We start from the raw sequence: 23,998 nt of genomic DNA, 5'->3' as shown, positions 1-23,998 counted from the left end.
AGTCATCTAAGAAGCCTGATAAAACACTCAGAGAACTTAAACTTGGAAAAATAGTAATTTTAAAATAAGTGAATTTCTAACAATTTTCCCAAAAATTAACAGTATGTATTATTAGATATTTACAAAAAAAAAAAAAAAAAAGAAAAAAAAAAAAGGAAAAGGAAAAAAAGATAGCTGTATCTGTGATACATGTTGGTAATAAACATGAAGAATGCACTGGGTAAAAGTACATACGGAAGTTCACAGTAAGAAAAAAAGGGAGAGCTAAAAGAACACCTTCTGCTGAACACTCTGAAGGACTCCCCACCACAAAGATCATAAAAGTTGCTGTGTGTGGAGCCCACCTGGCTGCTGCCAGGAGGGTCCTGGTGGTCCCCAGCTGTGGCCAACCTCCCCTTGCCCCCCTCCCACAGCAAGAGCTCCCAGAACAGGAGGAAACCATGAGTGGCTGCTTCCAAACTGAGGAACAACCACCATCTCAGAAAGTATCTGTCTTTTACATGGGCTTCTACGAAATTCAGGTCATGAAAACTGAGGGTGTTTGTGAATTCCTTTGAGTTTGTATGACACAGCAAAGCAGGTGCTGCTATGTGCTGGATGGAAGGGTAAAAGCACTTCAATGGCTCAAATAAACTCAAACAATGCCTGCCTGCATTAAGCAGCTGCTTCATCTGGTTGCATTGTCTGCTTGGGGGTTTTTCCAGTAAATTCATCCTACACAAAATTTTAAGGGCAAAATCTGCAGGAGGAGATAACCCTTTTTTGTAAGCAAATACAGAAAGACAATTCTAGTAAATTTTATTTGCATACTTCAGAAAAGAATCATCATTATAGAAAATAGTGTGACAGTCTAGTAGGAAGCATGAATAGCAAAATTGCAGACCCTGCTCCAGATACTGTTTTTCATTACACTGGGCCTTGTCTACTGTAACATGCTTCCTAATTCTTCTCAGTCTCAGCCAGTTGTGTCTTCCTATCTGGTCCTTTAGCAAAGAGAAAAGTAAAACCATATAAATAGTAAAATCCTGTATAGTTTAGATCCATTCTTTTGCTGCTGGATGGAACTAAAGAGATTGCATATTTAAAAAAAAAACCCAGGAACTTAAAATGTATCTCAGGAACAGGTCTTGAAGACACTGTTCTTTCCTGATGGTCCCTCGTTGTGCTCCTGTCTACAACACCCCTATCAAACATCCAGCTTGCTTCTCTTGACCTGCTGTGTTAAGGTGAAGTTTATGTCCTTTCTTGCCTTCACCTTGCTCCTTTGTCATTGATTTTTTGATTTTATTGTCATCACTCCCCTCACATTCTCTCATTAACAAAGCATGGAACAGCATCTTTTGTTGGCTTATTACAGTCCTAGCCTACAGACCTCCTTCTATACAGAGGAACTGGACTTATATGACACCATATGTATCCTTGCTAGCTGAAAATCTCTAAGTTTGCATTAAAACGAATAAAGGTAATTCAGTTCATCAGCCCTAGATATTTTAAAGTACTTTTTTTTTTTTTTTTTTTTTTTTCTCTAGAATAAGAATGCTCCTTTTTTAGGTCTCATTCACAAACATGATATGGATAGACCCTCTAGCAGTGCCCTGCTAGGACTCAGGACCAGATTTATGTTTAAATTTGTTTAAATACGTAACACGTTTCACCTGGATTATGAAGACTTCTGCTTTTTTTGAGTAAAAATACACTTCTTCTTTAGTGAAGACACTAAACTCTGTATAGAAGTTACATTTTAATGTATTTCAGCACACTGAACTTAAATAGTTGCCCTATTACTTCAAAGGAAAATTCCAACTGGCTTTGCAGGATTGTAATTCACTGGTAACATCTACAGATAAGCTGAGCAGAAAAGTGATGTAGAAAGTACTGAGACAGTCAGCAAGTGCTATCCCATTTTCAGAGCAGAATCACGTTATAGAGTAACTGTGTTCTAGAAGCTTAAATACTAACTGGGATGGAGCTGTAATCCATTTACTGCTTTTGAGCTGCTCTCCTCTCTCAGCTGTGATATTATGAGGCTGTCTAGTCAAATTATTTGCATCCCCTAGTAGGAGTCATGTAGTGCTTCTGTTATTTCTACATTTCTAATGCAGCCAGTTACATCCTTATGACTTTTTCTTTCCTTATATACCATATCACATGTAAAAATTGCCGGTAGAGAAGTGAAATACTGAAAGAAGCAAGATATTGAAAACCTGTAAGGGAAATAGACGTTTATTTTGGCAGCTTTGTAGGTCAGTCTCCACACCTGGGCACTGGTGAACAGTGGTGCGCAGGGGAAAAAAAAATTTAAACAAATATATAAAATAAATAAATAAATAAATAAATAAACCCACCAAAAAAACCCCAAAAAACCAAACTAAACCAACACACACACACACACACACACACAAAAAAAAAAAAAAAAAAAAAAAAAAAAAAAAAAAAAAAAACCAAACAAAAAACCCACTCAACTTCTTTGCAATCTGTAAGACAGACTGTGCCCAGTGTCCAGGAGGTGTTTGTAAAACCACATCCGAGGAGCCGGGGCGCAGCGGCCGCTCTTACGCAACGCGGCGCTGCCCTGCCGGGCGGCCCTGCGGAGCGGGGCTGGGCCACGGCCGGGCGGCGATAGATAGACAGACAGCCCCGAGCGCTGCAGCGGCGCTCGGCTGCCAACCACACAAGCACAGCCCCGCTCCGGCCCGCCGGCATTCACACATTAACGCGGCCCGTCCGCCGGCCGCTCTGGGGCGCGGAAAGGCTGCGTGTCCGCGGGGAGCTGGCGCGGGGCGCCGGGGCCTCTCTCCGCCAGGCCACAGGGACGCTGCAGGTCCCGTCCCCGGCCAAGCCGGCAGAAGCGCTCAGGAGAGGCGTGAGGAGCCCCGGGACCCCGCACTGCCCCCGCGCCATCTCGGCGCGCAGCTCTGAGCGCTCCCCGCCCGGCCCCGGCACTGCCCGCCCCGCTCCTCTCCTCTGCTCTCCTCTCCCCTCCCGGCCGCCTCCCTCCGCAGGGAGAGCCGCCCGCCCGCCTGCCCGGCCCCCCCCGGCCCCGCAGCCGCCCCCCCTCCCCGCGGGGTCACCCGGGGACAGCGCCCGCCTCCCGCCGCAGGAAGCGCCGCAGCCGCCCCGGCGCCTCCCGCCCGGCGCTCGCCTGTGGCAGGTGAGACTCGCCGCGTCCCTCCCGCTCCCCCGGGGCCGCCCCGCACGCTCTCCCCGCCGGCCGACGGGACGGGGGCGAGGGGAGCTCCCCGGGCCGCCGTGTGGGGCGGGAATCCCGAGCGGGCTCGGCAGGCGGGCCGGGCGGGGGACGGGCCGCGCTCCGGGGCCGGCGCTGGGCTGCGGCGGCCGCACCGGCGGGGATGGAGCGGCACCGGCGGGGATGGAGCGGCACCGGCGGGGATGAGGAGGCGCCGGGCGGGAGCGGCGCCGCCGGGGCGGGGGCGGGGAGGCCCCGGTGTGCCGCCGCCCGGGCAGTGCCTCTCCCTCCCCTTCCCAGACCTGCCGGGGCTCCCCGCGCCGGCCAGGACCGGGCTGGGGCCGCAAGGGCAGCGTCAGCTGCTGAGTGCCCCCCGACCCGGCATTTTTACTGGCTACACGGGAAGAAAATAGGTTCTAGGAAGGGCTACGTCGCATTTGCTGCTTCTGCAGAGTTCATTCCCCCCCGGGAACTGCTCGGACCTCGCAGGAGGGGCCGGGCTCCTCCGTAGGGAATTCAGGCGCTTTCCCTGCGCGGCGCGTGTGGGAGCGCTGAGCTCGGCTGGGATGGCAGGATGGGAGATGGCCGGGAAACCCCGGGGAGTTCGGGTCACAGATGGCAGCGTTACCATTCCAGGCTGCGCTCTGCGACCCGCTGACAAATTGAAACAAGTTGTAAGAACCTCTCTGCGAATGTAGTAAGACTGTTTGTTAATCGTACATGTGACTGCAAAGGATCATGAACTAGTTATTTTATTTTAATGGGTGCTATTGGCTTCCTGCTCGAATGAAGTCAAAACCCCTCATGGAAAAAAAAAAAACTAGAGTTGCATAGGGTGCTCTGTGGGATGCTTCTGTGGGAGTGATGTAAACAAACTAACAGAGAATATTATGTGGAAAATGAAATATGAAGTTACTTTAGGTCCTACAGCAACAGGTGGCAGAGCTGAGAAGAGAGTGCACGTCCTGGCTCTCTGTCTTGCATCTCTGTCATAGCACAGCCTCAGTCCTTTAGGGGTGGAGCTTTGTCTCACCAAAACAGCGGCAAAACACGTGGCCAAGTGAGCACGGCCGTCGCGGGACACTCTGCTGGGTCATGGAGCAGGGCGCAGCTCTGCCCGGGGGCAATCAGGAGGCAGGGAAAAGCAGAAAGAGAAAAAAAAAAAAAAAAAAAAAAAAAAAAAAAAAAAAAAAGGCACTTGCAGAACATCTACGATAACCAAATCACAGTTCTTTCCCAGGTTAAAGATTTTTCTTTCCCCGCAGAAAGTATACCTGAAAGAAAATACTTTCAGGGTACTGAGACACTAAACCAGTGGCAAACAGAGAGATACTGTGTATCATGAAAAAAGAAAAGCTCATAGAGTCAATCTATGCAGGCACTGTTGCCAAAAGGGGTAAGACTTGCTCAAGAATTTAAAGCACAACAGCATGCTTGGCTACAAAAGTTTAAAGTCTTGGCCTTTCTCATTGAATCAATAAACATAAACTGAAAATAGAGAGATTCTAATATAAATTTATACTGAGCAGTTGAGATAAAACTTGAACAGAGTAAATGAGAAGGCATTGTTAGGAAAAAAGGCTTGGGAAATGGTATCAGGATTTATTAGGGAAATGAAGAAAGACATATTGTCTCAGATTTAGAAAGGAAATCTCTTTAAAAATGAGGCCTAGCAGAAAGAAAGAAAGGGAACCTGCTAATACAACAATACTTTGTTTTCATGGAAAAAGCAGCAATGAAAATGTTTCAAGAAAAAAAGGGCCAGGAAGAAAAAGTTAAAAGAAATGTCTTTGATAATGATGGAAACATCCTATTGAAAAGAAATGGAAGTGCTCCAGGTAACACAAATATTTTCAGAAAGTAATATTGAAGTAAGTTGAGTAGCTTAAGAGAAACAAACAAAAAGGACATGGAATAGTATTACTCAGAAAAAAGCTGAAATGCAGGAAATAAATTGCATTAATTTTCATCACACAAATTGCCACAGTCTGGAGATCAACCCGAGTAAGACACAAAGAGAGAGGTAGCTTGCAGAAAAATTGTGGAAAAGGATTAGGAATAGAGAGTGGAAAACAGAGCATAAGTAGACAGCTGAACTGCTACAGGTGTTTCTGGAGGGTTTTATATGGGAGGGAAGGATGCCACACTGCTGTTCTAGGGAATTTTGAACTCCTTTTGCTATGTGGATGACAGACAAAGCTAGAACCCCAGATCCTGAGACTTTACTGGTTTATTTTCTTGCCACATGAAGATACTCCAGAGAAACCCGAGAAATTATTGAATATACTATGGGCTGCACTTCCAGAAAAAGCACTAAGCAGGAAAAGAGCTGATACAGGATGATGTATCTGCCATTACACAGGCATGTCAGAAGCAAGGCCAAGAAAGTTAAGGAGAAAGACCTGAAACTCCCTTATGAGGCATTGGAAACCAAAGGTACCTACAGAAAATACAAATTTTATATACCCCTGAAAGAAAGATAAAAGATTCTGAGGTGATTTCCTGGAAACTATTAGCAACTAGAAGGGGCAACTGTGATAAGGGCTGAGGTTCAGCCACTCTTGTACAGCAGCACGTACACAGCTATGAGGTATGTTGTGTTACAGGATGTCCTGCAGACCAGGAACAGCCTAATAGCTATCCTGTACCAAGCTGGGCTTTCTAGGCCATGACAGACCAGCATTTTATCTAAAGAAAGGGGGAAACTAATTTCTTCATCCACCCAAAGGAAATGTAGCATTTTTAATGGGCTGTTTGACACTGTAATAGGATAAAAACCCCAAACCAAACCATGAATAAAAAGGAAGGAAAGCCTTTGTAGAAGGACGAATGTAACAATGTGGTTCAGTTAAGAGAATATAGACAGCTAAAGAAAAGGCATTACATAAATAAAATCAGAGAAAAAACAGGGTACAATTCCTGACCTTTCCAGGTCAACAAAGCAATTCAGCCCCATTTGCAATTAGTCATAAATAATGGCAGTCATTTTAACAAAAGATTACATTAGGATACATCCTGACATAAACTTTACACTTAGCTGTGACCTTGGCTTCCTGAATATGGACCAGTTTGTTTTTACAGTTTTTATGAAGTTCTTAATACTTCCATTACAATTATTCCATTTGCATTTCAAAAAAATATGTTGTGGAGGGGGAAACAATAATATCATTCCTAATCGGTTCTGTCACTACAAGTTTAGCAAAATGTAAGGGAAAACACATGGAACCTACGAAACCTGAGGTACCTATGGAACTTAGGCTGAAAGACAGATAGAGATATACAGGATCTCCCAAATATTTCCTGGGTTTGTCTTAATGGATTAATAAACCAATAATGGGAGGAAGAAAAGGGTCCACACAAAGTTTTCAACATATTAGGTAAAATGTTACACTTGTCTGACATATAGTGGCTATGATTCAAATGAGATACTTGGGCTGCATTATATAAATGCTACTATGAGTTCTGTCCTCTTCCTTAGTGAATTAAGGTTTTAGCCATAGTTACTATATGTGAAGAGGTTTGGTCTAGTTGTTTTTGGAAAACAACAGAACACAAAAGCCACATGGTTACTTCAGAGAGGTGTTTTCCTTTAGGTTTTTAGAGACAGACACAAGAAAAGCCCTTGACTCTTTTCTGTATGACTAGGTCCTGCTGATTAACCTTGATCAAAAACATGGTAAAGTAAAACTGCAGGAACTGTACCTGTCCTCCTGGTGAAGGTAAGGAGATTTTTGTTAAGAGATTTGATTTCTGAATGACAGGTAACTGCGTCAGGCACGAGTCGAGGGAATGTAATACTTGGTGTTGAGATAAACTGCTGAGATCCTGTTTGTAAACTAGCCAGCTGAAGATCAAATGATAAAGAAAACTGTGTAACTAAAATACATACTTTTAGAGGGCTCTGAGTCTCAACATTGTAATTAAAGAGCATTGGAGTGGAAAATGTTGCAAATAACTTTTATGACTTTGGCAAAAATATGTCATATAACACCACCCTCCTAATTTTATTGGGATAATGACAGGCTAATAAAAAAGTAAAAGGAGACTATAAATAAGTAAATAAATAAATAAATAAAAAGTGAACCAACTAAATAACTAAGTATGGTAAAGTAGGGACCACCGTGTTATGAAATGGCAGAACAGGTAAACAACTGGAACTGGAAACTCAGACTCTGCTTACTCTATGTGTGCACATTTTGTTCTCCTTTAGTCTGGCCAGGTTATATGGATTGAAGCTCATTTACAGTGATTTTTTTTTTTTAAAATTTAAGTACTGATCTTCATAGTAAGGGGGAATGAGTTATTTACTGTTTCAAGATACTATAGGAGATGTACTTAGGGTCTGAGATCTGTCCAGTCCTCTGGGTTTTAGATGGATGATCTCATTAGGTTCAGAATCACTGCAGTAAGTCCAGAAATATACAGATGCTAAACATAATGCAAAATCTTAATTATTGTTTGTGGTTAATTAAAGTGCTATTTTTGTTTGGTGTGCCTCCCTCTGGCATCCTCAAGTCCTAATTAATTCTTAACTGTGGGTGGTGGGATTAGGATTGGCAGCAAAACACACCTCAAACAGCCCACCAGCACCATAGGGCTGTACGTGCAGAAGTTCTGCCGAAGCAAAGATCACATTCTTGAGAAGTTAGATAAAGGTCGCTATTGTTCTTGCCGCCAAGATTATATTTATCACATTGTCAACATAGTTGTTAATGTACAAACACGCAGGTGAGATACAGAACACATGAAACCCATAAAAAAGGTGGAGACGTTGTGTGCACGTGCAATTAGAGCACTGGAGATGAGATGTACATAAAAACACTGAAGGGGAGCAAGGGTTCACTTGACAGATTAAGGAGCTGGCTGGCACTGTTCCTTGTGGGCGAACTGCTCAGTGACATTTATGGCACTAATAAATAAAATTTGTGAGCAAATATCATTAATTGATGTAGTTCAAGGAGTGGCTGTTTGGCACATTTCTATGGTGGTAATTCAGGTGCATAACCAGAGTAACAGTGAGGGGTTTTGGTTCTTCTTTCTTTTTTTATATAGTGTTGCAGTTTTTTCAGAGTACAATGAGATTTTTTGGCTTAGAAGTGCTGCTGTAATTGGTTTCTGGGACTTTCTTGATTTGACCTAATTGGACATTTTGAAAGGTTGCCAAAGTATGGGGTAGGATTTTGCCAGTTTTCCATCAATGATTAATAAAGCTCATTTGGAGGATCAATTAGAGTTTCAAAAAGAAGATTTTGCACCAGAATTGTTATAAACCCAATGAATTCTATTTTATTAATGGACATTTTCAATGTTGAATAATGAAAAACAGTGCTACAGTACACAGTAAATGCACTTTTTTTTGGAGAGAATTTCCACCTTCAGGTTATTATTATGTTATTTCAGGAATTCTATAATCAGGGTGGGGAAGCACTTTAATTCTGCTTTGTAGTGATATTTTTGGCAAAATACAAATTTTTGTTTTTAAAAAATTATTAGACTATTAAAAAGTTGTTTAAACACGTAATATTTCCTGAAATGTTTATTTCCTTTTCACAGTGCTTGAAGTTTAAGTAGCAGCTTTCTAAAAGTCATTGGAAAAAATAAGTAACTGCTCTTAGTGTGTCTATAGACCTAGTGAATTTAAAGAAATGAAGTGATATGTTTGGAAGAAGGAGAAGCCGGTAGTGTATGCCATCATCAGTTTCTAATCATCCCAGCTCCTCCCCAAGTTCTCGTTTTCATAAAGATAATTTAAAAACAACACGCAAGTGGTTCAGCCTGTCTCTGTGCATTTATAATTTGTTTATTTCCCTGGTACACAAGTACAGATTTGGTGGATTGTTTTTTCTACAGTCAGAGGACTGACAAGAGTGGATAAGTTAACAAGCAGGAGGTTCCAGCATGTTAGAATTAGCAACTTATCTGTCTCATCCATTGCTTGTTTGTTCATGTTTTGCTCATTCAGATGTATCCTAAAGAAATGAGATACCCAGCTATTACGGTAGCGCCAGTTTCTAATTTGTTCCAGGAGTTCATAGCCGTGGGTCTGAGCGCATCAGGAAGGGCCTGTAGGTGTTTCCATACTACTACTTATTGCATTTGGGTCATAAGTAAGTTTTTAATCTTAGTGTTATTGGGTTTCAGCTGACTGGCTATCTAAAAAAAAGTGTAACTATGCTATGCTATGCATAGCTATGCCATGAGTTACTATACTTGCTTTTCATAAGTCAAGCAGGAGCTTTTACTGAGGCACTTCTCTCTGCAAAGCTTTATGCACACCAGGTAACACTGCCACTCTGCTGCAGTGCTTGAAGGTCACTTGAAAACCCAGAGTTTTGACTAAAGTAGGACTCTTCCTTCCTTTTTCTTCCTTCCTACAGAGAGGATTTTTTTCAAGCTGGCCTTCAAAGTACCTTCTGGGATTCCTGACAGATCAGTTCTTCTAGGGGAAGAAACTGCTTCTTTTGCAGACACTATTAGCAACTAAATTAGACACTAAATATCACAACATGAAGCCCATAATCACACTCGGAGGATGCTTTCCTCTTGTATGTCAGGCAAATTGAGTCTAATTTGGCATTTACTGAAATATGACTGCTGAAAACCTACTAGCACTACATATTACACTGAGCAGGTATATATACTACACTATGTGCTACACTTGGGGCAAAAAATGGCAAACCATTCTTAACTAATAAAATTATAGCGCTACCCATTACAGCATTTCTGCTAGCACCAGGGTAATATTTCTGTTCCAGTTCTCTCAAGAGATTTTAGGAACCAAAATACTTCCATGAAAACTCTGTGCCTATCTCCAAAATCTTCCAGAAATTCAGCTACGAATGGATTCAGGATTAAGATGGTAAAGTGTTCTCATTTGTTGCATATGTTGGGCCTGCTAAAATAAAGCTTAGCAAAATACTGCTAAAGCAAGAGTGGAGAGTGAATGGGAAGATTATAGAGCATTATTTTACATGTTTTTACTTACTGAAATGAGTAGATGATCTCATCTTCTCTAGAGTAGAGATAGCAGGCTTCTGCCTTCTGTTCTGAACTTAGTAGAAAGGTGGAAGAATCTCAGTTCCTAGATTTTGTTATTTTTACTCTAAGGTGGAGGTTGTTTCCCAGCATGTCTATGTTTCTTGCTCTCTTTTCCATAGAAATGATCAGTTATGAAGAACAAGTTGATTTAGAATAGGACGAGCTGCTTGATCCCTCAATTAATGCACCCACCCACCTGGTAGTTGAGCTCCATATGGTCTTGGATTAGGAATGAGAGAACTTGCAAAGCTCTCCCTTCTGTCAGGCTTCCAAAATCAAGACTCTCCCCAGTGTGTTTTAACTTTGCCTCATAGTAACCCAGTTAAAATTATTCCAACTGAAGGAGCCTTTCCAAGCCCTAATCTTTTAACTGAAACCACTGCAGTTTGGGACAAGGGATCTGGTTTCAATAGGACCTCTACACATCTTCCCATTCCACCTTCTCTCCCAGCTGTGTTCACTCTTCATTTGAATCTTCTCAAAAGAGGTGTTCCTTGTCCACTGCTGAAAAGGAACTGTGTGGCAAGCCTTTGGTGCTGCCACAACCACTTCAAACTGGAGGCTTTTCTGCAGGCCAGTTAAATGTTGTTTCTTCTTGCCTGATGGGCTGTCCTTACTAGTGTGCTCCTTGACCATCTCATTTGGCATGAAGGAAAAGCTACAGATATGAGCTACTGAAGCCTGTCATTTGTCATCTACTTTTTGCATTAATATTAATTTACTAATGTGAAGTTGCTTCTGATATGTGTTTTTGGAAAATCCAAACTAGGTCCACTAGCATGAAATTTGGAGCCATGACTCATTAAAAAAAAAAAAAAAAAAAAAGTCCTCACAAATGGCACTAGGACAAGAATGGTCTTGATGATCTGTTTAGAGATTAAGAAGAAGGAACTACTGGTTTTGTTTACCCCAGTAGCCCATCTAGCCCATTTGCCCTTGTCTGATGAGTAGAAGATGCTTGCAGAAAGACTGGAAGAAATAGAGCAAGTGTAGGATTTCATAACTTCTGGCAGTCAGAGGATATGGGAATTTCCTAAACCAGAAATTTCACTGGATTGCACCATCATGTTTATTGGCCATTGATGGACTTGTCGGCCATAAATCGTGTGATCTGTTTTGAACTTCCTTGAACCTCCACATCATCCTTTGATAACAGTCCAAATACCCTTTTTTAGTAAAATAGCTTTTGGAATAAAAAGGAGAGCGTACACAAATTCCTGTTTAGTCTGGAAGCTGTCTTCTGTCTCAGAGAGCTGAGACCTGTTTTCCCCAATACTTTCTTGCTGCAATTTAGAAACACAGATCTTAAAATTATTTTTTTTAATAAGAATTTAATCTTACATTTTTCTTTCAGTTCAGATTTTTTTTGCCTGTGTTCATTGGTTTTGTGGACTGAGCACTAATTTCCTGTGTCATGTGCAACCCTGCATAACTTGAAAAAAACTCCCTGCTGTGTTTTTTTCATGACAGATCAAAAATGGATATGAACTGTGCATTGGAGGTTAGAGTGTGCCTCCAGATTTGTTTCTCTCTCTTTTGCTTTCCTTCTTGTTATTTATTTTTCTTTCCTATTTGTCTCAATTTTCATTGATTTCTCTTCTGTTCTCACACATCCGCTCTGGTTCCCCTTGAATTCTGGTGGTAGGATAGAATTGGATCTATGTACAAAAGCAAAGTATTATTGGATTAGGTTATTTTTATATTCCCCAGAAATCTTGAAACAGACATATATTATACTGTATTGGAAAATAAAAAATGAAGAGGAAAAGAAACTGGCTTATTTTCCATCTTTTTTTTTTTTTCAGGAAATGGATATTTGCCCCAGACAAAGACTAGAGGATGTTGGCCAAATACCTTCAGTTAACACCAAAATGTTTTGAAGTGTTTCATGGCATTTAGAGAAGATTTGCCTCAGCTAGCATTAATAATGAATGGAAATTAATCTAAAGTCACGTACTGTCCATCAGTTTTGTTGTGTATGTAAGCACTGCTTATCCATCATTTAAAGAGGGACTTGCACAGGATGCTTTCCTGCTGTGCTGACTCACTCCTGGTAGTCTAAAAATGAAAAGAGGCATGTATGCTTCTTGATTTTCACATTCCTTTTAACACTTTTGAAACAAAATGTTTTGGATTCTCTTTGTCTGCCAAAAGGTGAAGTTTTCATCTAATCAGCAGACTGGAGTAATTTTTAAACTGCTGCTTTTTACCATGATTGTTTTCATCTTTAATCACCGTGTCTTCATGCACTGTAGTACTCAGGAAGTAAGAGGCCTGGGAAATTGCAAATAAACCCCAAATGTCTTGTAGGACCCTCCTTCAGAAAGTGGTTAGAGGGTCCCGTGTCCACCAGATAATGTGTGCTAGGTGGTCAAGTGATTCAGCTTAGCTCATGTTTCATTGTGCTCTCTGCCTGCTTGTGTACTAACAAACTAAAAATGGAACAGGTGAAGTGTGTAGTACTTTTGAGAAAATCACAAAGTCATTTGTATCAGAGCTGATGTGCCAAACTGTTGAAATCCTAGAAACCTTTACACCAACCACCCTAAAATCAAAAATCTGTAGAGCAAAACAAACCAACCAGTAACAAGGAAACCTGGTAGCTGATGTAAGATGCACAATGTCCATTACCATTAGAGAGCCCAAAGAAACTGAAGCTCTCCCCTGCCTGCCCAACCCTGAGGTGTGAAAGCCAGACAAAAATTACTGAGGAGGAAAAGTAAATTGAGAGCAATAAAGTATAAAAAGCTGAAATGCACCAAGGTATCAAGTTAAGTTGATGTGTTAAAATGCAAAAGAAAATACGGTTTCATTGACAAGAGCCTTATGCCCTGAAAGGTATACAGATTCTCTTCCAGCTCACCTCAGAGCTGGATTACATCCTAGGCACTCCTAGTCCAGCTATCAGGCATTTGATGAGGTCAGTGTTAGGTTGCTTTTTGATTGAAGGGAAGTTTCTGACTCCTGCATTTGGGAACAAACTCATGGGCATAACTGATGCAGTGGGAAATTGTGCCTGTACATGACCTGAACTTTGCTTCTCAGAGAGGAGGGAAATGCTGTCATTACTGTCCTGGTAAAAAGTATGTGCTGCCTCCCTCTGCTCCTCCCTTCCTCTTTAGTGCCTGCTCCAGGTCAGGCAGCACAGATATTGCAGGGTTTCAGAGGCTCTGTGTCCTGCAGTTGTACTGAACTCTCATTTCATACCTGCTAAGAAAAGCATTTATGTGAATGCATATGCATGGTAGTCACAGCACATCTCTGAAACTTGAAGAGAGCAACAGGACCTTTCTTTTTGCCAAACAGGAGTGGTGTTTCAGGCACTGGGGGCCGGGGGGGGCATTGAAAGTGAAAGTCACAGAAGGTTTAGGGTCTTGGATTTCCCAAATCTGGGGACTTACAGTTCTATGCAAGTATCATCCTCTGCCTAAGCAGATGGAAGGGAATCTGTGGTCATGTGAGGAGCCAGGAGCATCTGTCCTCATGCAAAGTAGGTGGCTAGAGAAACACTTTGAGATACTTTGACATACCTATTCCAGAAGATATAGGGGATTGGCATCAGAATATAGGAAGAAGCCGTACCTCTCTAATATCCACAAATATTTCCTGTTGCCATCAGTGAATGGCATTCTGTGTTGGTTTCATTCGATGGGGATGATGACACACTGTAAGGCTCCCATTCTCACCATCACATGGCTTTGTGTCCCTGCATTTTAGTCATTTCAGAGCAGTGCATCACCACCCCACTGGCTCATGCTGTGATCTGTGTTTAGCAGCACATATTTATGACATGGGGAGTGAAGAATGAGGTCTAACTCAAGTCCTTAACTAACCCTTAAGTGAGGGATTAACTGCCTACTGCAATCTTTTACTAAGTATTAATCACTTAACATTATTTTCATTTTTTCAAAAAGTCTTTCGCTGCCTTAGTATGTCAACATTCAAACTGGGTTTGAAATCACGGCGTTTGAGGGACTGCTGGTACATTAGATGGCCATTGCTGTCATTAACCTGACAAAGGACCTGTTGTGTTACTTCCTGGGTGAAGGAAAAAGTACATGTGGATGGGCCACAGCTATCAAGGTTTGCTCTCGCTTTACAAACCTGTCTTCCTGGCTGTGGTAGAGTTAAAAAAATAATTACAAGTTTTTCAAAGGATCACCCACATACACATGGTATGAGAGCTCTTTTCTTTGTTGGTTTCATTTTATTTGTACATGACTCACTCTTGGCAAAATGAGTGAGCCTCATGAGCCTGTAAAAATTCTGTTTGGATTAAATGATTTGCATTAAATGATTTATAACTGCAAGAAGGCTTTAATATTCCTGTAATTCCTTAAGGAAAAACAAACTGATCTTATTCTTTCAAGTAGCTATTGCTTTCACGCCTTTTACTTCAGACGCCATCTTACCCGCTCAAGCTGATAGCTGTTAATGAGACTCTGGGTGCCCTTCCTTGCTTTCCCTACCTCACAAATTAGAGATGGGTGGTGGGGATGTACTGTCATCTTTTTCTGAGAACATTCTTCTCAACATGACTGAAGGCCAGGAAACCTACAGCCTCCCAGACCTGCTTGCCTTGCTAAGAGCAAGGAGCAGCATTTGTGCTGGCCTGAGGTGGGGTGATCGTGTTTCTGAGACTCAATTTACCTCGGTTTTGTAGCCCAGAGGCCCATCAGTCTTCATTTTCCTGTCAGAGCCGGTGTGCTGGTTACAGCCACCTCATTGCTGCTGACTGCTGCATCCATCAGCTGCCAGCGGGGCAGCCGGGCTGTCCAGCTGCCCTCACACCCTGCTGACCCCTTGGTTCCCCAAGCTCAGAGATGTGGGAGCGAGGGGAGAGCCCTCACCGGGCATCCTTGCCGAGAGAGAGGACATTGCAGCCGGCAGCAGCCGCCGAGCTGCCCGCACCCTTGGGACAGAGGCCTCCCGGCAGGGTGTGCCTGTCAAAGCCCATGGGAGAAGCATGCGAGTCAACAGCGGGACAGCCCAGCCGGATGCAGGACGTGCCATCAACAAGCCCTTTAACTCTGTGTTTGCGCAGAGCCGCGGCGGCCCTGGCTGCTCGCTCCGGGGGCTGAGGCGCGGCACGGTTGTTGGCGGGGGCCGCTGCCTTCGGCCCCAGACCACGGGGAATCCTCCTCCTTTCCCGCGCCCGCGTCCCTGTGGCAGGAGGACCCGCGGGCACGGGATTTTCCCATCCGCAACAGAGAAGCGCCGCGGTCCCGCCGCCCGCAGCCGCACCTCGGCCCGAGCCCCCGGGCGAAGCGGTCACTGGCGGCGCCCCGGGGCCCGCCCTGCCGGCACCGCCCGCGGCCGGGGGATCCCGGCTCCGGCCGCGCTACAAGTGGCCGCCGGGGGCGGTTTTGGCCCCGGCTCCGCCGCGGATTCCCCCCGCCCCGCGCCCGCCTCCCGGCGACCCTCTCCGCGCGCGGAGGGCCCGCGGGGCGCGTTGCGTAACACGGCGCTGGGCTCCGCTCCGCCGCGCGTCGCTCGGGGCGGTGAGGAGGAGCGGCGCGGCGGGTCGGGTCGGGTCGGGCGGCCGCGGCCGGAGGTGAGCGGTGGTGGCGGTGGCGGGGCGGGCGGGGCCGGGCCGGGGGGGCGCAGCGCAGCGCGGCGTGTGCGCGGCCCCGCGGGAGGCGGCGGCGCGGGCGGGGGGAATCCAGGTCACGTCCGCAGCCAGACGGCGGCTGGCGGGAGGGACGCGGCGAGAGGCTCCGCACCGCGCCCGGGCGGGCGGAGAGCGGCGCGGGGCAGACGCGGCTCTGCGCTCCGCCGGTAAGTCCGTCCCGCGGGGCACCCACCGCGGGCGTGGGCGGGCGAGCAGGGGCTGCCGGCTCCGCAGGTTGTGGCGTCCCGGAGCGGCCGCGGGGAACGGCGGGGGAGCCGAGCCGCGCTCCCCGGCCGCTCACTATATTTAGCCGACACCGGTGGGGAGAGCGGCGCGCAAACGCTGTCGGGGACGGAGCTCCCGCGGCCCGTCGGGGCACCGCCCGCAGCAGCAGCAGCAGCAGCATCCGGGGGCGGCGGGGGGCGAGCGGCGGCGCGGCCCCCGGGCAGGGCAGGGCAGGGCAGGGCAGGGAGGGCAGGGAGCGGGCCGGGGCACCGCCGGGATCCATCACCGCGGGGGGCGGCGGCTGCCGGCGCTTCCTGATTTATTTACGTTTGCGGCATAGGTGGTATTTCCCCGGTAAGAGTTTATCCATTGAAGTTTTCTATTTGACTTTCTAAAGCGGCGGCGGCGACAACAATAACAACAACAACAACAACAGAAATCCGCGAAGTTAAAAAGCCAAATGTGTTAATTGTTAACTAAATATAGACGGGGAAGGCTTGGGAGCTGTAGTGGGTGGATTGATCAGGCAGCGTACGGGTAACAAGGAAAAGGCAGAATTGTCAGCCCCGTGGAGCCGGGGGCCGGTAGGAAGGAAGGATCGCACCTGCTCTGGGTGAGTGATAGGAGCCCCATAGCCCCGTGGTCCCCCAAACCTTGTTTCCCCTCCGGTGATCTGGGTGAAAGACTGGTTAAAAATGCTGTAATAAATACCTGGTCTGACCAGGAAGGCAAACGGGACATTTTTTTTCTACAGTACAAGCCGTGTTCCATTTAGAATTTTACCTTAACACAGAATTCGTGCATTCGAACTGAGCCATCTGCTAGTTATAGTAACATATTTAGTGTTTATTTACAAAACTTAGTCTGTCGTAAATACATGTTTGCATAATTGATAGACTGGATATTTTTATAAAAAATGGTTTGTTTTCCTTTTACAGTTCAGTACTACTTGTGTGTTGATACAGTTTTCTAGGTTTTCTGGTTCCTGTTTTCCCTTCTGAATAAACATTTGAGAAGAAAAATCAAAACAACAGAGCAAAGGGTTTGCTTTTTTATAAGAAATTTCCATAATAACAATTTAGTTTTCAGGAGACTAATCAATGCAGTTGCACTGGTTAGTTCCATTGCCTCACAGAGAATCTTGAGTTTTCTCCCTTAATTTGAACACAAAATAACAGAGCTATGTGAATATATAGCCATTTTTAAAGAGAAGAAGCTGGAATAAATCACTGAAAAGTATAGCCCTTCACTTTCTCATAGAACAGCTGTTTAAGACACAGTAACAACAAAAGTTTTGTGAAACTGTGTATTCCTACTTCCTTCCTGACAAGGCTTTTTTTTTTCTTTTCTACTAACTGGCATGAAATCACCCTTCATATTAGTCCCAGGACCCTTAAATTAGTCTCAGCCTTCTTCCAGTTTGTTTGAATTGGTGACCTTTGGATGAGCTGGTGTGTTCCATTGTTACTTGCTAATGATGGAATAATCTGGTCCTGACGTACCAGTTGTGAAACCGAGGGCGCTTTTGCTGGATGGAAATTCAAATGTCTTATGGCTCCATGTGGGAAAAGGCAGGATTTAGCTGTGGTTTTTATCTGCTTTTAACTCCGTGGACTCTGATTTCCAGAACTGAAAGGGCTCAAACCAAAGTCTGTTAGAGTTGATGGAAAATCTGCCCTTGATTTTTACTGGTTTTGGATAAAGTCTTGTATGAGCTGGTGCTCAGCACATCATGGCTACTCCAAATTGTTCAGTCCTTTTGAAATTCTTTGCATATCCAAGTCATTATGTAAAGTAATTTTTTTTTTTTGTGTACTGTCTCTTTGTGAGGATGTTCTTTTGCTTAGTAGAAAGTGGTGGTGTTTTTATTTGCTCCCTTATATGCTACTGCATTAATTTTATTATCTGATAATTTCCTATTATGTGAGGATGACATGAGTGATTTTGGGCAAAGTGAAAGTGCTGAAGGCTTCTTACACTGAAGACAGGTTTCTTCAGGTATTTTTCAAAGAGCTTGCAGTAGTGTGACATCTGAAGTCATAAGACCTGCTTTCTCTGATGTCTGTGTTGTACTTCCCTTGTCCAGTATATGGTTGTTTGCTGCCTTTTGTTGTTTGTTTTTTTCTTATGAATGTGAAGAGGAGAAAGTTGTTAGTGATAACAGATACTGGTGTTCTGTGAAGAAACTTGCAGAATAACACATACCTGTGGCAGGCATACATCCTCTCCTGGCTTCCCTGTTGATGATGAGCAAGATTTTTCCTCTTGGCTATATGTGAAAATCCAGCCAAGAGAAAGTAGGGAGGAGAAGAATTGCTAAACTTAAATCATGAAAGTTTGTCACAGTTTATTGTCTAGTGTAGCGTGTCTTGAAATTTGATTCCATTTGGAATGGAGTCAAGGGATGAAACCTCAAAAAAACCCACCTGATTTGAGGCAGGGCGTCCTCCAGCAAGAATCTCATTTGCCACCGGAAGGGTGAGACCAGGAATTTTGGCTCCTTGGAAAAGGAAATTCTGGAGTTCATTATCTCTCCACCATCATATTCTGATTTACTGATTCAGGGTTTGCTTGTTACTAAAAGTTGAAGAACACAAGAGGCATGCATGCAAAAGAAGCCCAGGTAAATAGGCTGAGATCAGGGAAGGCAGGAGAAGCACAATTACTATGAGCCCTCATGCCTTGGATTTCCAAGTGCTAATTTTCCCAGCCAAACGAATTTGCTCTTAAATGAGAGGTGGCTGTCATGGCAGAAAGCAGAGCTGCAATGCAAGGTGGAGGGTAGCAGTGCAGAGCTGCATCTTGTCTCCATCTTGTCCTTTTTCCTGTGAGATTTCCAAAACACATGAGAATCTGGCCTCAGGAGGAGAGGTGGAGATAGTGCTGGGGCACTCGCCACCCACCTGCAGAGACTGAGGCAGCACATCCATGCCATGGGTTTGCAGAGATTATGGCCAGGATCTATGTGTGAACTCTCTGTCAGAAAGGGTCAGATGATCAATCAGGAAGGATTTTCCTAATATTTCCACAGTTTGTTTTTGTTACCTTCTTTCCAAATATCAGAAATGGCTATGTATGTAGTCCTAGATTATCTCCTGCATGGCCCCATTTAAGTAAATAAATAAATAAGAGCTGCTTGGTAGATCTTCAGGTGTATGACAGCAGAATTCTGCCAAGTCACCAAGGTGCTTTCCTTCTGTCTGCTTAACTGAAGGAATGCCTCTAGGTGGGTGAGGAAGTCTTAGTCCAGGGAACTCCTTGGCTTAATTTATCCCATCAAAAAAGTTAGCAGAATAATTCACATGGTGAGTGTGGCAGTACTGCTGCTGGCATTTTTTAAACTTTTCATTAATGATGCAGTGGAGAAATAATTTCTCTTCTTACTGATGAGCTAGGATTTTGTGTATTGTACAGGGATAGCTAAACAAACAATGCATGTGTTATGAGAACCTTCATCATGAAAATCAAGAGCAGACTATAAATTTCTGTGTAAAGATTAAAGAATTGTATTCCTTTAATTCTGTGTTATTCCATCAGTTGTATGTGGTTCAAGAGGACATTTTGAATAAAATAATTGAGTCTTGCATAAGTTGTTTCTCTCATTTAATTCACAACACGTGAATGAGATTGTTTTCATTATTCATCACAACTACTTAATTTAAATGTGGTCATGGTAGGGGGACAATGCAAGTAAAAAGACTGGTTGAAAAAGTTGCTTCTGTTTTTAACCTTTTCAGTGTGTGGTCACACTGCCAAAGTGCATGCAAGCCTGCAACTAGAGAAGAGTAAATTGAAAGCAAATAAAATGGTTTTTTTTGAAACACAGAAGTTAACTTGAATATTCCATTTTGAATGATTTTGGTCATAAAAATTCTCATTTTACTCTAACCCATTTTAGCTTACTAGAAATTAAATATCCTGTGAAGCTAGTGAACTAAGGAGAGGATAAAGGATGAAACCACACTTTAAAAAAATTTATATACTCAAGTGTCTTAAATATAGAGAAGTTATAATAATTTTTACTGATGAACTAAAAGGGCAAATACTCTTATGTTATAATTAGATTATACGCATGAAAGCAGTGTGATCATTCTAGACTACAGAACTGTTCTGTGTCCTCTGGTGAACCTAACCCAATAAATTAGGGTTCTGTTTTTCCATTGGAAGAGATAAAAGGACTGATTGTCAAGCTGCCTAACAGTAAGGTAGAGAGCAGCAAGAAAATCAATGTCTCATCAAGTGAGTTTAGAGTGAAACCAAATGTAAGTCTTTCTTCTGCTGGGTGGAGTGAAGTTGATACATGTAGAACCAAATCACTTTTATGTTTGCATGCACAATGATTACTGTTTTATCTTGGGCAGAAATTCATTCTGCTCACCTGCTAAATTTTTTTTGCCTATTTTGATGCTGATTTTTGAGTGTCTTGAATACTTCATGGGAGTTGGTTGTCATGAGCTGCATGCCACAGGTACAGCATCAATGTTACTTGACAGTAAGATGTGCTTTGTAACAGCTATGATGTAGGAAAATAAAGGAGCTCTATGAAGAAAATTAGAAGTAGCTGTCAACTGCATAAGTAGTTGGATCCTTGAACAATTGCTCACTAACTGATATCTTAGTGACATGCATATGGATTAACCATTTTCAAAACATCCACAAGAAAAATATACTTCTGTGGGCAAGAAGAGCTGTTTTCATCACCATTGCAAGTTGACTTCCTTGAGTAATGTGTCACACTTGCTGTCATTGTACGTCTTGTACATCCGTACAAGATTCTTGAACTATGGGGCTTTTCCTTTCTTATGTTTTCAATTGTAGAGGTTCACATCTTTCTTCCACTGGCTTGGTCTTGCACCTTGTCCCCCTTTAGTATCCTGTTATCTCCACACCTCCCACTCATGACTTTGCATTGTTTCTCTAGATTCTGCTATGCCAGTTCCTTGCCATGTACTCCAGCCCAGCTTGTACTTCAGCAGGTATGGAGTGCTGCTTCTGCTTAGTTTCCTACAGTGGAAAGAATAAGCACTAATAAATTGAAGCTATTTCTTCTTTAGCATTGTTTTTTTTTCCTCTGACTTTTAGCACAAAATCATTCCTGGGCCATTTGCCTACCTTCTTGCAATTTTTGACAGGTAGGATTGCCTTCATGTGACTCCATACTGTTTTCTAGCTTTACATTAAAATAGTTATATTTCCATGATTTGTTAACTTGTTCCTGGCTCTGTTTTATTTTAAATATTTCATACATCTTTTTTTAAAAATGTGCATGTTTGTGTGCAAGATGCTTCAAAGTATAATTATGAGCTATAGCATTTTTGTATAAGGCTTAAATAACTGTGTTCCTCCCTTCAGGAAATTGAAGGGTTTGGCTTGAGCCTTCTTTTGTAAGTTAGGTGTCTTACTTTCCGTAGTGCATTTTTTTCTCACTAAAAAAAATAAGGCGAAATGCATTATCCAGTTAGATAAACTGTTAGGGAAAGACTCTGTACAGTGTTGTATCCATGTAATTCCAGAATATACATGAACATGCACATATACACTAAAAGAATATTCCCCTGCGGAGTATTTGTGACAAATTTAATTCTTAAAGCAAAATAATTATTTCAATTAATTATTAAAGTGTAATTTTATTTCTAAAAATACCGAGAAAATTGTGTCTGGAACACAGAGTACTTCCTATGCAGTGCTGAACTGCAAGTATTTTGTTTTGTGCCCAATTCACTGATGTGACTTACTGAAGTGATTTAGTTTATTGAAATTCTCTATGTGACCAGAATAAAACAGCTTGGGCCAGAGGACTTGGATCAACTATTTAACTGCAGGTGTTGCTGATTATTAAGGTTAAAGAAAGGAGAAGAAATACCAGAATTAGGGTTTCATATGCAACCTTAATTCAGGTATCTTTGAATATATGCAGGTAAACTAAGGTTTAGAGTTCATGGATGGTATTGCTTCACTTTTCAGGGTGTTAAGCCCTACGTAATAATTGTCATCCTTGAAAACTACACTTCCTCTTTATTTGAAACCAGGAAACATGGGATCAGATCACAGGGAATGCAGTTGGTTATGTAGAATATTGTGAGCATGTGGTCCTTGCCTGTGTGTTATAGATGTAGAACAGTAATTTTTCACTGGTTGTGAATTTTGAGTTGAAGATCACCTCTGTACCATGAAGGTTTCTAACCTGATTCTAACCAGCTTTGTATTTAATTATTGGAAACTCTTTAGCTCTCTTTATTTCTCTTGTTTGTCCTTTTTCCCCTGCCCCCAGTCCCGTGCCTTGAACGCTTCACACTCTTCTCCTTTGCCAAAAGTGGGAGAGGGATGCTAGAGACATTTCATTTTTCTGAAGAGTCTTATGCATGGAGATAGCATTCTTGACCTTCTTTCCCTTTAGAACATCCTGTCAGTTGCTCCAGTTCTGAATCTAGCTGCCATGCACCTGGTTCTTTCTTTTGGGATCTTCTTGCCACCAGAAGGGATAAGCCAAAGACAGGAGTCCCACTTGCCATTGTGTTGGCCAGAATCTGTGCTTTTGCCTTCTTGACTTTTTGTGTTACTAGCTATAGAGTTCTTTAGGGTTTTTCTTGTCTCCAGTACCACTGCTGTTTGGGGTCTCCCTCCCTGCACCCCAACCCTACCCCAGCAGTTCTGCTGGCTGTGTATGTAACCACTGACATATGCTGTGAGACATGGACAAAAATTATGAAGTCTCTGCAGCCTCCAAAACGCATGAAGCCTTCTTTCCTGCCGGGTAGGTTGCTGCACAAGATACCATCTTGATGGCAGCTGTCTTCATTTGCATTGAACTCTGGGAGAACCCAGAGACTGCTCTGGTAGTCAGGCTGCCTAGGAAGGCTGTTTGCTTTCATCCTCTGCCCAGGGAAGATGAATCTCACCTGCTGCCACTCTCACGGTAGGATGAGGGGAATCCGCTTGCAGCCATTCTGGCCATGGCTTTCCTGTGGGTGGATGGTGGGAGTGTGTTTTGCAAGGCAGAAGGATCTTCTACTGTTATCTCTTTGAGAGACCTCATATCAAAGCACTCCCTTAGATTTGGGAAGTACTTTCTGTGTTTGGAGGTTAGGCACAAGTAGGAATAGCATGACCTGGGGAAAGGAAAGTACTGGATTCTATAATTCCCAAGGGAGGAAGGGCCCGGGTCATAGAGTGTGCTCCCTTCTGTTTTCAGATGTCTTCACATCTTCTGAAATACCTGATAGCTTGTAAATTCAAGAAACTGGATGAAACATGTTTTTTTTTTTTTTTTCCAAATACTACAAGAAATGCTTGTGAAGCAGAAATAAACTTAGGCAAGCCCCTCTCCCCATTTCCCTTTTTGACTAGATTTCTATTTTCACAGGGACAGCAGGATTCATCCTTGTCATAAGGTCCTTTCTTGCCAAGTTACAGGTTCTCTTTCAAGGAATAAGATTCAAGCAGTTGAAAGAAAAAGAATTTTAAAATTTGTATATAGAAAAAAGCCCAACTCCAAACATTTCCTTTGCTACTTCTGCAGAAATAGCAAGACTCTATGTACAAGTTGCCCAGAGACATTGTGACATCACCATCCCTGGAGATACTAAAAGAACAGGTGGACATGGTCCAGGGCAACCTGCTCCAGGTGACCCTGCTTGATTGATCAGGGTGGTAGACTGGACAGTCTGCAGAGGTCCTCTCCAGCCTCAGACATTCCTTGAGTGAAACTTTCTGAAAAGCTTTTGAAAGAGAATTGCAGTTCACTTTGATAGACCAAGTGAAATACAAAATAATTTAAGGTAGGTAGTAGTTCACTTTGATAAAGCCGAGTGAAATACAAAATAATTTAAGGTAGGTTCATTCAGTGGGAAATGTAGAGCACACTTTCAAATTAAGCTGGTATGCCAAACTTGCCCATAATGAATTCAGGAGAGTAAAAAAAAAAATCATGAATTTAT

The 23,998-nt window shown here is 43.2% G+C and overlaps 1 protein-coding gene across 9 annotated transcripts in view; it reads left to right on the top strand.

The window, feature by feature from the left end:
• Positions 1–3,120: 3,120 nt before the first annotated feature.
• THRB (thyroid hormone receptor beta) overlaps positions 3,121–23,998 on the top strand; it is a 167,839-nt gene continuing 146,961 nt past the window's right edge. For 2 of the 9 annotated variants that reach the window (XM_083867807.1, XM_083867803.1), the window contains exon 1: positions 15,986–16,003. The gene's annotated coding sequence lies outside the window, so the exon portion shown is untranslated. Of the gene's footprint in view, positions 3,152–15,710; positions 15,780–15,985; positions 16,004–16,430; positions 16,675–23,998 lie in introns of those variants that run through there. The other 7 variants (XM_083867808.1, XM_083867802.1, XM_083867806.1 and 4 more) reach the window with 6 other exon arrangements.

This window comes from Zosterops lateralis (assembly GCF_965231275.1).
Source record: "Zosterops lateralis genome assembly, chromosome: 1".
Lineage (NCBI taxonomy): Eukaryota > Metazoa > Chordata > Aves > Passeriformes > Zosteropidae > Zosterops > Zosterops lateralis.
This window is presented reverse-complemented; position numbering and strand designations above follow the sequence as displayed.